Source organism: Tachypleus tridentatus, chromosome 10, assembly GCF_004210375.1.
Source record: "Tachypleus tridentatus isolate NWPU-2018 chromosome 10, ASM421037v1, whole genome shotgun sequence".
In the NCBI taxonomy this organism is placed as follows: Eukaryota; Metazoa; Arthropoda; class Merostomata; order Xiphosura; family Limulidae; genus Tachypleus; species Tachypleus tridentatus.
In genome coordinates this window covers 103,312,152-103,326,592 of record NC_134834.1, presented here as the reverse complement: position 1 = coordinate 103,326,592, position 14,441 = coordinate 103,312,152, and the positions used below count along the sequence as shown (strand labels likewise).

Genomic DNA, 14,441 nt, shown 5'->3' with positions numbered 1-14,441 from the left:
TGGAGTTTTATCTAAAGTTATTCTTCAAGATACCCAGATTTTGTATATGTATAACTTAACTACATTAGTATGAAAGCTTTACATATTAAGAATAAAATTTTATAAATAAGATGAACATTTAGTAAAAAGTGTGAATTTCAGAGAGCAGACTCAACAATTATTTTCAATTGACAACACTTAAGGTGATTTTTACAATTGATAAGTCCGCCCGATTTCTTTTAGTGCTTATGAGTTTGGAATATATTTCTCAGTCTAGTTAAATTCTATATTTACGCAATTTTTCATTTAACTTTGTTTTGATAAGAGTGGGCCAGTATCTTCGTTTATATATATTTTATATTTTTGTAATTAAAATATCAGTGTATTAGTCATTGATGCCGAAAAAAACCCACTTGCAGAGAAATGTACATGTATAAATGGCTCGTTTGGGCTGAGAAAGTTTTTATACGTAAAGGAACAAACAACGTTTCGATCTTCTTCGGTCATCGTCAGGTTCACAAAGAAAGAGAGAGGTATCTGACCGGAAGCTGACCACATGTTTGAAAGGGGTTGTACAGGGAGTGTCGGAATGTAGAGGGCGGGCTTAGATGTTGAATATACAATTTTATATTATTTATTTTTTTTTATTATTATTTATTATATTATATTTTAATATAGATATAAAGGTGTTCCTTTGTATTGGTTTATTTTGGGCTTAAGTTGTTGTATAAGTAAGGCTTCTTTAATTTTGCGTTTGTTTATGTTTGTTTCTTTATTTAATATTTGCGTGTTTTCTATGGTTATGTTGTGTTTATTTGATTTGCAGTGTTCGAAAACGTGTGAAGGTGACTTTTTATGTTCTTTAAATCTGGTTTCCATTTTCTACTTGTTTCTCTAACATAGAAGTCGTGGCAGTTATCACATTGTATTTTATAAATAATGTTGGTGTGGTGTTTGTCAGTGTAGTTTTTACATAGTATAGACCTTAGTTTTGCGCCTGGTTTTTGAACAAATTTGGTATTAACTGGAATGTCATATTTTGTTACTAGTTTTTGCCAAATGTTGGTTATTTTTCTGCTGATGTCAGGAATATATGGTATGCAGCAGTATATGGTTTCGTGATTTTTTTATTCGTGAGATATATTTACTTTTGTTGGTTGATTTTGCTTTATGTCTAGGTGTGTGCGTATAATGTTTTCTACGGTTTGTGGAGGAAACTTATTGATGCTGGTGAAGTATTGTTTTATTTTGTCTAATTCATCTTTAATTTTATCTGGTGAGCATAGTTTTAGGCTGTGTTTATTTGGTTTCTTAGCATGTTGAGTTTTTGTTTTGTTTCATGTGCTGAATCCCAAGGAATGTATAGTCCAGTATGGGTGATTTTCGGTGGATTTCTGTTTTAAATTTTGTATCGGTTCTTGTAATTTTGAGGTTAAGAAATGAAATTTGATTGCTTTCTTCCTGTTCACATGTGAAGTTAATGTTGGGATGTGTAGCGTTAATGTGATTGAAAAAAATTAAGTGTATGTTCTGTAGATGTGAATCCCGCAATCGTGTCGTCTACATATCTGTACCAGTATAGTGGTGGATGTAATACTGTGTTAATTGCTTGTGTTTCAACTTGTGTCATAAAAATATTGGCTAGAACTGGTGATACTGGGTTGCCCATGCTTAGGCCATTTGTTTTTATATAGTTGTGGTTGTTGAACATGAAGTTTGTCTACATCGTGGTGAATTATATGAGGGTTGCTAATTGGTTGCTGAGAATGTCTATAGATGGGTTAGGGTCTCGGATATAGAGTTCTAAGGCTATCTTGCAGGCCTCAGTGGTTGGAACTTCTGTAAAGAGGGATATAACATCGAAACTGGTCATTAAGGCTTTATGATTAAGTTGATTAAGATTAGACTTGAAATTAAAAGAGTCTTTGATGAATGAGCTGACTGATGTTACATATTTGGAGAATGTCCATGCTATGTATTTACCAAGATTGTAATTAAACGATTCATATGTGGACATTATTGGTCGTAATGGACAATCTGGTTTATGAAGTTTGGGGATGCCGAAAATTTGTGGTGTGCGTGAGTCGGTTTTGCGTAGGTAGGGTGTGTGTGTGTGTTTTTCTTATAGCAAAGCCACATCGGGCTATCTGCTCAGCCCACCGAGGGGAATCGAACCCCTGATTTTAGCGTTGTAATCCGGAAACATACCGCTGTACTAGCGGGGGCACGTAGGTAGGAATAAAGTGTTTTTGAAATTGTGTTGGCTTTTTTCATTTTTAGTAGTATTTTGTTTAGTTGCGTTTCGTGTGTCTTTGTTAGATTTGTGTGTATTGGTTTAAATTTGTTAGTGTCTGATAGGATGTTCTTCATTTTTTGAATGTATTCATTCGTATTCATTATTACTATAGCGTTACCTTTATCTGCTTTTAGAATTTTTATGTTTTTGTCTTGTTTTAGGTTTTTAATGGAATTAATGTATCTTTTTGTAAGGTTATTTTTAACTGTCTGTTTTGTGAAATTATGTTGATGGTTTTGTGAGAAAATTCTTTGAAAAAATCGTTTGAGATGTTGGTTTTAGGTGGTTTTGGGAAATATAAGTTTTTAATTTTACCTGGGAAGTTTGGCTGTTGGATGTCAATAAAACTGTCTGAGTTGTCTTCCTTCTGTTTGTTGTTTTCTTGTTTTTGTTTTCTGTGGAAAGTATCACAAGTCTCCTGGCTAGATTTTCTAAAGATGTTTTGATTTCTATGGTTGGAATGTACCTAGGTGCTATTGCGAAGTTGAGTCCTTTGTTAAGTAGATGTATCTCGTCTGTGTTTAATTGTCGGTCGGATCTGTTAATTATGAGGTTAGTCAACGGTTTGTCATGTTGATGTCTTTTCTGTTGTGGCAGATCTTTTTGTCTCTGTCGTTCTTAGTGTTGATTTGGTTTATGTTTCGTTGTATAAGTCCGTAAATCTCTGGTTTGATAGACGTTCCCAGCAACCAGTTAGCAACCCTCATAGAATTCACCACGATGAAGACAAACTTCATGTTCAACAACCACAACTATATAAAAACAAATGGCCTAAGCATGGGCAACCCAGTATCACCAGTTCTAGCCAATATTTTTATGACACAAGTTGAAACACAAGCAATTAACACAGCATTACATCCACCACTATACTGGTACAGATATGTAGACGACACGATTGCAGGATTCACATCTACAGAACACACACTTAAATTTTTCAATCACATTAACGCTACACATCCCAACATCAACTTCACATGTGAACAAGCAGGAAACAATCAAATATCATTTCTTAACCTCAAAATTACAAAAGCCGATACACAATTTAAAACAGAAATCCACCGAAAAATCACCCATACTGGACTATACATTCCTTGGGATTCAGCACATGAAACAAAACAAAAACTCAACATGCTAAGAAACCAAATAAACACAGCCTAAAACTATGCTCACCAGATAAAATTAAAGATGAGTTAGACAAAATAAAACAATACTTCATCAACATCAATTAGTTTCCTCCACAAACAGTAGAAAACATTATACGCACACACCTAGACAGAAAGCAAAATCAACCATCAAAAGTAAATATATCTCACGAATCAAAAAATCACGAAACCATATACTGTTGCATACCATATATTCCTAACATCAGCAGAAAAATAACCAACATTTGGCAAAAACTAGTAACAAAATATGACATTCCAGTTAATACCAAATTATTCAAAAACCAGGCACAAAACTGAGGTCTATACTATGTAAAAACTACACTGACAAACACCACACCAACATTATTTACAAAATACAATGTGATAACTGCCACGGCTTCTATATTGGAGAAACAAATAGAAAAATGGAAACCAGATTCAAAGAACATAAAAAGTCACCTTCACACGTTTTCGAACACTGCAAATCAAATAAACGCAACATAACCATAGACAACACTCAAATACTAAATAAAGAAACAAACATAAACAAACGCAAAATTAAAGCCTTACTTATAAAACAACTTAAGCCAAAATAAACCAATACAAAGGAACACCTTTATATCTATATTAAAATATAATATAATAAATAATAATAAAAAAATAATATAAAATGGTATATTCAACATCTAAGCCCGCCCTCTACATTCCGACACTCCTTGTACAACCCCTTTCAAACATGTGGACAGCTTCCGGTCAGTTACGTTTCTCTTTCTTTGTGAACCTGACGATGACCGAAGGTCGAAACGTTGTTTACTCCTCTACGTAAAAAATTTTCTCAACCCAAACGAGCCGTTTTTATATATATAGTGTTTAGTCAGCCCTTGGTAGCTCACATTGGCTAATTGTATAGTAGTACTTTTATGTTTATAGAGGTGCAAACGTGAACTACGTTTAACCTACCTTGTTCTATACAAATACAAAACTACGACGTTTATAACATTAACGACTCCATTAATATAAACAAACTCGTAAAGAAACACATTAAGTTAATTCTTTACTTTTACGTGGCTTATAAATAAAGCAATGCCATTACATCTCAATACAAATTCCAACATGAGCCTAAAAATCAACAATTAGGCCTAAAAGTTTTAAAGACGCTTGGTACGCGAAGCACGATTTTATTCGCTATATAAACCAAAGCAATTAGCCTCAATGGCCGCTGCTGCGACTTCATTCATTTTGGATGCTCTACATAGCACGAAAAAAATTAATTACAGCTTCCAGATGATATGTAATTACATTTTAGACACGCATACGCACAAAAAAAAACGCACTTGACGGTTGATATTTGAACTACTTGGTACCATAATTTCAAAAATTCACTATTTCATAACCATTATAAGTTTTGAACTATCTCAGTACAGGGTCCTAATAAACCAATCGATAATTAGGCTTATTTTGTTGGTGGTAGTGGATATTCACTGTAAAATAGCTAAACTGATACCATTAAGGAAGGAAAAACCGTGAACAGCGACAAATAAAGTCAGTTGATTTTTACACTTCTTGATACCATTATTTTAAAAAATTCTCAATTTCATAAACCTCGCTTATTAAGAGTTCGATCACACAGAAAAATCTCAATCAGAGATGAGGATCATCCAGAAACATACGGTGTATGTTTATTTTTAAAAAATGTTGTGTACAAAGATATATTTTGTTTATTGTCATTCTATGTTTTAACACTACTTTAATTTTTGTTTGTTTAATTCATGTCCGGTTACATAAACAACAGCACTATTTAGAGGACATACGTAATTTCACATGTATAGTACTCCACTTAATAATACTGCATATAGAAAAACAATATTTGGTATTTGGCTCGTATGTCACAGCATATGCTTCGTATGAAAAATAATCAATAGCTATTTTTTATTTATTTTTATCAAAAAATGTTTCAATAGTCCAGAAGCACGATTTTTTTCTAGTTTTATCATTATTATTATCTATTTTATTTCTTGAGATATAATTTGCTGTTGTGACTATTAAAAAAAGGCCTATAAATCAACAAAAATTTTAAGACAGTAAAATGAAGCCCATACGTAGCATGCTGATGTATTAAATAGTTGTGAAAGTTCGTCCTCTTAGTAATATATACAATATTATAACATTGATAACAGTCTTTCACAAGGGTAATAACATTCTACAACTATCAGTACCGTCTTTATATTGCATGCAACCTTACTATAGCTCTGAATCGAATCAGTATGTATAAATACAGAAATTACCCAAAACATTTTCAAATGAAACTTCTGACATACTATTTTTCTGTTATTAAACAAATCGACCAGGCGCCAATAAAATGCGAGACCAACATAGACTGATAAATACAATTTCACATCATGGCCAACAACTTACCAAGTAATGTTAAGAGTTTAACACTATCGATCTTCGACCTTTTTCCCGCCTAATCGCGTAGTGTTTCTTTGCGCCATAAAACACCACACCAACCAGCTATAAAGAAACAATACGGAAGTGTTTTCAACAGAAAAACAAGAAAGACGTACTAAAGAGCAGAACGGTGTATGAGGTATGAAAATATGTCAGTCTGCATATCTTTCCGTAATCATTACACAACGAGATTTAACGAGGCCTAGCTATTCAACACTGTTGGACGGATAAGTGACCCACTAACGCGGTCTTTCGTCAGCAACAATTTACTCATATCCAACATAGGGGGAAATTGTTTTTTTTTGTTTTTAACATATGAACAGAAATGAAAAAAAAACAAAAAAAAACACTTGACAAACCGTGAGAAACAGCAACGCTTTGACTGCCGTTAATTTGTTTATAAATATGTGCTTCAATTTCAAGACAAGCATCGTATAACACCAAAATGACGCGTATAAAAAACATAAAAAATCAAGTACCACCAGAAAGAAACGTTACTTCATAAAGGCCAACACCTACGAAGAAAATACGGTAGTTAAATTTTCTTTCATAAAAAAGTTGTAAGATGACTTGATAGTTAGCGGCTATTCTTTATCATGACTGACCTTACATACGTACATACTGTACTTATAAACTGGGAGAACGATTTTCGCAAATCCTAATTGGTTCAGGCAGTCTCTCTCTCATTACTACATACTCTCTTACTGTTTTCACAGTTTGCTGGATATTTATTTTCTTATCATTTAGAAAGTTATATATAAATAAACTTTCTATGTTAACTTTTAACAAAATATTGGTGTTTCAAAACTGTTTTCGTCATTCACGTAGTGACGTCGAACCTGTTTGTTTTTACTCTATGACGTAACACGGTCTTGGTTTTAAAATGGTTTTGCTTCGCATCTTTATGGTGTACCAACATATGGTGTATTGTTTCACATCTGTAACACGTATTGATGTTTTAGTAATTTGCTGAATGTTTTGTCTACTTATCGTTACAAAGTCTCGCTTTGTAAAAAACAAAATGTTTTACACAAGAAACCTTTGGTTTTTGAAAACAAACAAACAACCATGTTACTTGAATATGTATAAAAGTGCATCAGATATAATAAACATCCTTCACTGTAACCCACAAATCGACACAAACCTAGATAAAAAACAAGAAAGTGATACTAGGAAATCAACCCCAGAGTTTAATTAATGTTCACGAGCCTTAGTACACATGTAGAATGGACTTGTTGATCTTTGCTAAACATTCCAAGGATGACAGTAAGTCATCCAACACTTCAACGGTATTTCTAGCCAATTTAAAAGGCTTAGAAAAAATAATTAACAAAAAAAATCTAAACGTTTTAAACTAATATTAATATAAAGCATCTTGTCTATATGATTAAGGAATATGTAATATGACAGCAAATACCTTAAATAACGTTTTATACTAACAATTAAATACACTAACAGTCATATTAATATTTAATAATTAAATGTAGTCAAACATTTTCATGTTTAACATCAAATAAATACAGTAAAAACCGCTTTAATGTTCACCAATAAATAAATACGGCGACAACCGTTTCAATGTTTTAAACTAATCATTACAGAGTAATAAACGTTTTACTGTTTTACGCTAATATCTAAATACAGTAATAATTATTTTAATGTTTAATACTAACAATTAAATAAAGTAATAACTATTTTACCTTTGACGCTAACAATTAAATACAGTAATTACTATTTCGATGTTTAAAGTTTAACTCTAATATATACATATAGTAAAAAATGGCTCCTAGTAGCAAACGGTATGTCTTCAGACTTACAGCGCTTGTAACCGTGTTTCAAGTCTCCTGGTGAGCAAAGCACAAATAGCCCATTGTGTAGCTTTGTTTGACACTAATAATTCAATACAGTAATATTTGTTTTAAAGTTTAACCCTAACAATTAAATAAATTAATAATTATTTGAATATTTTACACTGATAACTAAATACATTAATAACCATTTTAATGTTTTACGCTAATAATTAAATATACTCAACCATTTTAATGTTTTACGCTAATAATTAAATATACTCAACCATTTTAATGTTTTACGCTAATAATTAAATATACTCAACCATTTTAATATTTTACACTTATTATCTACAGTAATAATTACAGTAATTTTTACACTAACAATTAAATACAAAAATACCCACTTTAATGGTTTAGACTAATAATTGAATAACAAACATTTTATTAATGTTTTACGCTAATAATTCAATACAGTCCTATAATCTATTTTATCGTTTTACACTAATATGTTGTGAGATATTTTAACATTTACAACTGAATACAGCTCAATAAAACAATACTCACGAGTATTATGTTCAAGTTACACTGTGGTAATCACAATAACTATATTATTGTTGTAATTAAACCAACACGTTATTGTTACAAAGAAACCAACTTTGGCACCTGATAGTTCTTTACAGTTGTACTCAGAGAGATACTAGCTTGAACTATTTTCGTTGTCACGTTTATAGATGAACAACACTCCCAGTGTCTGATTTATTTTTAGATAGATACTCAATAAAAACAAAAAAGGCACACCTTTTAAATCTTACAAGTTACCTGACAGTTTAAACGGCTAAGCTTTGAAATATTTAAAGGAAAATAAACACCCTTGCTTCATGGTCGTACAAAGTTCCAAGCTCCCAGGGCAGTGATAGATGTAGAGTGCCATATTCTGTACTACAGATAAATTTAACATTTTATTTTCCAAGTTAACAGAAAATTACTTTAACTAGGCCTGGTAACACTGAAGAAACATCAGGAAAAAATGACTTTAAAAGTCATAACAAAACCCTGTGTGATAATTATTATACTGTAACTGTGGTCACTGATAAAACATGAAAATAACGCATCTCATTATCTGGAGATCTAAAGTATAAACATCTGATCTTATGGTCAATCATACACAAAATGATTTTACACAGTCTTGTCTCAACCGTCACTTTGAAGAGAAACATCACATATACCACAAGCAGAATACCACTTTCTGGCGAATCTCGCTCGACACAATCATACAATTCCTGCTCTGTGACACATTCACTGGGAGAGCCATCACATATACTACAATCAAAAGGCCATTTTCTGTCGAATCTCACTCACCACAATCATACAATTCCTGCTCTGTGACATATTCAACGGGAGAGCCATCATGAACTAGAATACTCATTTGGAAGTGATAATGAACCAAATTCTACCTCGTTTTTATATTAAGTAAAACATGAAGCGATACTGGATGTATGTTGTGGGACAAATATTACCAAATCCTAGAGTCCCCCCCGCTGGTATAGCAGTAAGTCTAGGGATTTACAACGCTAAAACCAGGGGTTCGATTACCCTCAGTGGACTCAGCAGATAGCCCGACGTGGTTTTGCTATAAGAAAAACACACACACACACACCAAATCCTAGAACCCACTGTACTGTTGATATAACAGGTCCCGGCTTTCAACCTTAAGGACGATAACAGTTTTGTTTCTCGAGTGATACCAAACCTGAAGGACGATAACAGTTTTGTTTCTCGAGTTATACCAAACCTGAAGGACGATAACAGTTTTGTTTCTTGAGTTATACCAAACCTGAAGGACGATAACAGTTTTGTTTCTTGAGTTATACCAAACCTGAAGGACGATAACAGTTTTGTTTCTCGAGTTATACCAAAATGATCACATAATCAAATTTAGAGAAACGAAACTCATTGTAGAACATAAATATTTTCACCAAAGAAATATTAGAGAAGCTATTGAAATACACAAGAAAGCAGACATACTCATAAACAATGATATGGACTTCCAAGTGAATCCATTACGGGAAATATTTTTCAATGGAACATGTATGATGAAATCAGCCCGAGAAAACAACATTCGTTAGATGTCGCTGTGCACACACAGTAAAACTTTGAAAATGATGTATGTGGTAGTTCGGACCTAATTGGGGTGATCATTTTCACATCTTTGTAAAATTGTGTTTGTTCGTTACTTAATTTGTGCTCAACACTCAGAAGAGGGTTTCGTTTGTTTTGAATTTCCCGCAAAGCTACACGTGTCAGCTGTCCTAAATTTAGTAGCAATAGATTAAAGGGAAGGCACCTAGTCAACATCACCAAGCTTTGGGTTACCCTTTTACCAACGAATAATGGGACTGACCGTAACGTTATTACACCTCCCATGTATGAAAGTACAAGCACGTTCGGTGTGACGAGGATTTGAACCCGCGTATTGCTAGGGGAGCGCCCTAACCATCAGATAATGCCAGACCTCTTGGAAGACAGTCCCATTCGTTGTAGTAAATACAGTAGCAACGTCCTTTAAATATCAGTTTCAGAAGAGTGGCGGACGATACCGAAATACATTATTCATAATGTAATTTTAAGGATGCAACACTGATGCCAGGTTACCATTGCTGTTCTTGGTGGCCATTTTGCCTATTGAAATGTCATAAGGTGTACATGTCAACAATCCGTATACCAGTAAGCACGTGGACCTTATCCACACAGTACTCATTCACGACTATTAATTATTCATTTGTATTTCACATCGCATGATGGTTTATTTATTTGTACTTGATTTATATAGAAATGAACTGAGGAGTGACCAACACTACAAAAAAGGCTACTCGAACCTTGTATTTTAGTGTTAGAAGCCTGTAAACACACAAGGTCTTGCTGACAAGTCGATTGTTTCCTTGTTATACCGAAACAGTATAAATTCAATTATTCATTAATTGCACACAATCCAGAGAGAACAAATCCGCAGGTCTATGTGGGCTCAGCTGACGGCTCAAATGTATTTCTACCTTTTCTAGCAAGTACGGATTTCTAACTTTCCATTCTCACATATTTTCACTGGGATTTATTGTCACATACATATATACGTGTGTGTCTGTGACTCAAAATTACTACAAAACAATCTCTGCGCTTTAATTTCAGAGTTTCACATTTATACCCAAAGAAGGCCCGGCATGGCCAAGCGTGTTAAGGCGTGCGACTCGTAATCTGAGGGTCGCGGGTTCGCATCCCCATCGCGCCAAACATGCTCGCCCTTTCAGCCGTGGGTGCGTTATATGTGACTGTCAATCCCACTATTCGTTGGTAAAAGAGTAGCCCAAGAGTTGGCGGTGGGTGGTGATGACTAGCTGCCTTTCCTCTAGTCTTACACTGCTAAATTAGGGACGGTTAGCACAGATAGCCCTCGAGTAGCTTTGTGCGAAATTAAAAAACAAACAAACAAACAATTATTCCCAAAGAACACAGAGTTAATTATTTGTACTACAGAAATACCCAGATAATTATCAGTACCATAAGAATAAATAATTCATTATTTGAATCTTGGGAATACCGTTTAGCTGTCTGATAATCGCTAAAGTCTTACTGGTTTTAATAAAAATCTTCAATTAAATATGTCACCCAAACAAGTAACAAATCAGGTTCATGCAGAGAGTCTATACTGCAGGATGTTACTTATGCTAAGGTCTAGCAATGTAGAGTGTTGGTGGTCTTCACTAATCGTATCATACATTTCTTTGAAATACAATTTTATTTGGACAAATATAAACGCCTAATAAGAATACAGAAAATCAAAAAAGTGACGAGTCTTTCAAGTATTTGCTAAAACGTTACAAACTATTCGTTTAAAGATAATTATAAAAAATATAACACCAGAGGGCTTACAATTAAAATTATTTCCTAGCTAAAACTGTAGTACATTAACCTAGAGCTACTCGTTACGTTCCAGAAAACTGGATCTAATCAGAGTCTCGGTACTGTATTTTCTCCAAATAAAAGAACTATTTGCTAATTATAGATTTTGCTTTCAATACCAGTTGTACACAAATAAAACTGTCGCGAAAAATATATAATCATTCACGATTTTCCTACTGTCATCTGGAAACACCTGACCCATCAACTCTCAGAAAGAACTTTGTACAGTACAGGTCACGATTATAGTGTTTGTCTGTTTATAATGTATGGAGTGTAAGGTAACTTTCAAATATAATTTATTCACTAGAATCGTCCTCCTTATATGTAGTTATCTTACCAACAACTTATTCTTTTCTGTTGTTTCTTTTAGCTGAATATTGGCGGATACTTACTTTCTTCAATGACACGTTTCTAGATCCACATTTATATTTCATTTCAAGAAACAATTATAATGTAGAGATTTAGTCAGAATACCATGTACAGAATACTGTCCACTACCCCGCCAAAACTTAGCCATGATATAGAGATATAGCTTAAATATTCCATGTAGAGAATATTGTCCATAGATCTGCCAAAACTTAGCCATGATGTAGAGATATAGCTTAAATATATCATGTACAGAATACTGTCCACTGCTCTGCCAAAACTTAGCCATGATATAGAGATATAGCTTAAATATTCCATGTAGAGAATATTGTCCATAGATCTGCCAAAACTTAGCCATGATGTAGAGATATAGCTTAAATATATCATGTACAGAATACTGTCCACTGCTCCGCCAAAACTTAGCCTTGATGCAGAGATCTAGCTTAAATATATCATGTACAGAATACTGTCCACTACTCTGCCAAAACTTAGCCATGATGCAGAGATCTAGCTTAAATATATCATGTACAGAATACTGTCCAATACTCTGCCAAAACTTAGCCATGATGCAGAGATCTAGCTTAAATATATCATGTACAGAATACTGTCCACTACTCTGCCAAAACTTAGCCATGATGTAGAGATCTAGCTTAAATATATCATGTACAGAATACTGTCCACTACTCCGCCAAAACTTAGCCTTGATGTAGAGATCTAGCTTAAATATATCATGTACAGAATACTGTCCACTGCTCCGCCAAAACTTAGCCTTGATGTAGAGATCTAGCTTAAATATACCATGTACAAAAACTGTCCACTGCTCCACCAAAACTTAGCCATGATGTAGAGATGTAGCTTAAATATACCATGTACAGAATACTGTCCACTGCTCCGCCAAAACTTAGCCATGATGTAGATATCTAGCTTAAATATACCATGTACAGAATACTGTCCACTGCTCTTCCAAAACTTAGCTATGATGTAGAGATCTAGCTTAAATATACCATGTACAGAATACTGTCCACTGCTCCTAGCTTAAATATACCATGTACAGAAACTTAGCCATGATAGAGATCTAGCTTAAATATACCATGTACAGAATACTGTCCACTGCTCTGCCAAAACTTAGCCATGATGTAGAGATCTAGCTTAAATATACCATGTACAGAATACTGTCCACTGCTCCGCCAAAACTTAGCCTTGATGTAGAGATCTAGCTTAAATATACCATGTACAAAAAACTGTCCACTGCTCCACCAAAACTTAGCCATGATGTAGAGATGTAGCTTAAATATACCATGTACAGAATACTGTCCACTGCACCGCCAAAACTTAGCCATGATGTAGAGATCTAGCTTAAATATACCATGTACAGAATACTGTCCATTGCTCTGCCAAAACTTAGCCATGATGTAGAGATCTAGCTTAAATATACCATGTACAGAATACTGTCCACTGCTACCATGTACAAAACTTAGCCATGATGTAGAGACTGTCCACTGCTCTGCCAAAACTTAGCCATGATGTAGAGATCTAGCTTAAATATACCATGTACAGAATACTGTCCACTGCTCTGCCAAAACTCTGCCATAAAGTAGATATTTAGCAGGAATAAAATACAGAAAATATTGTCCACTAAGCTCCCAAACTTAGCCATGATGTTCAAATCTAACTGGAATATTCATGCAAATCGCCAGATCCAGGACTGCTGTCAAGATGCACCATTGTAAAACAAAACATGACCATACGAGGGGTGTAGTTACACGGTAAAATTACGGAATCATTTTAATATAAGGTACTCAGCCTCTATGTATGTGTGTATGTATGCACATGCAAGTATCATTTTAATATAAGGTACTCAGCCTCAATGTATGTGTGTCTGTATGCACATGCAAGTATCATTTTAATATAAGGTACTCAGCCTCTATGTATGTGTGTCTGTATGCACATGCAAGTATCATTTTAATATAAGGTACTCAGCCTCTATGTATGTGTGTCTGTATGTACATGCAAGTATCATTTTAATATAAGATACTCAGCCTTTATGTATGTGTGTCTGTATGTACCACGTGCAAGTATCATTTTAATATAAGATACTCAGCCTCTATGTATGTGTGTCTGTATGTACATGCAAGTATCATTTTAATATAAGATACTCAGCCTCTATGTATATGTGTCTGTATGTACACGCAAGTATCATTTTAATATTTAATATAAGGTACTCAGCCTCTATGTATGTGTGTCTGTATGTACATGCAAGTATCATTTTAATATAAGGTACTCAGCCTCTATTTATGTGTGTCTGTATGTACATGCAAGTATCATTTTAATATAAGGTACTCAGCCTCTATGTATATGTGTCTGTATGTACATGCAAGTATCATTTTAATATAAGGTACTCAGCCTCTATTTATGTGTGTGTGTATGTACATGCAAGTATCATTTTAATATAAGGTACTCAGCCTCTAT

General features: G+C 33.9%; 1 protein-coding gene across 6 annotated transcripts in view; it reads right to left on the bottom strand.

Annotated features, from left to right (window-relative positions):
* The window catches only part of LOC143230005 (hypoxia-inducible factor 1-alpha-like), a 176,416-nt gene that overhangs the window by 68,563 nt on the left and 93,412 nt on the right, over positions 1–14,441 (bottom strand). The window contains exon 1 of one of the 6 annotated variants that reach the window (XM_076462951.1): positions 5,833–5,855. The exons of the other annotated variants lie outside the window; for them this stretch is intronic. The gene's annotated coding sequence lies outside the window, so the exon portion shown is untranslated. Of the gene's footprint in view, positions 1–5,832; positions 5,856–14,441 lie in introns of those variants that run through there. 6 annotated transcript variants of the gene reach the window in all.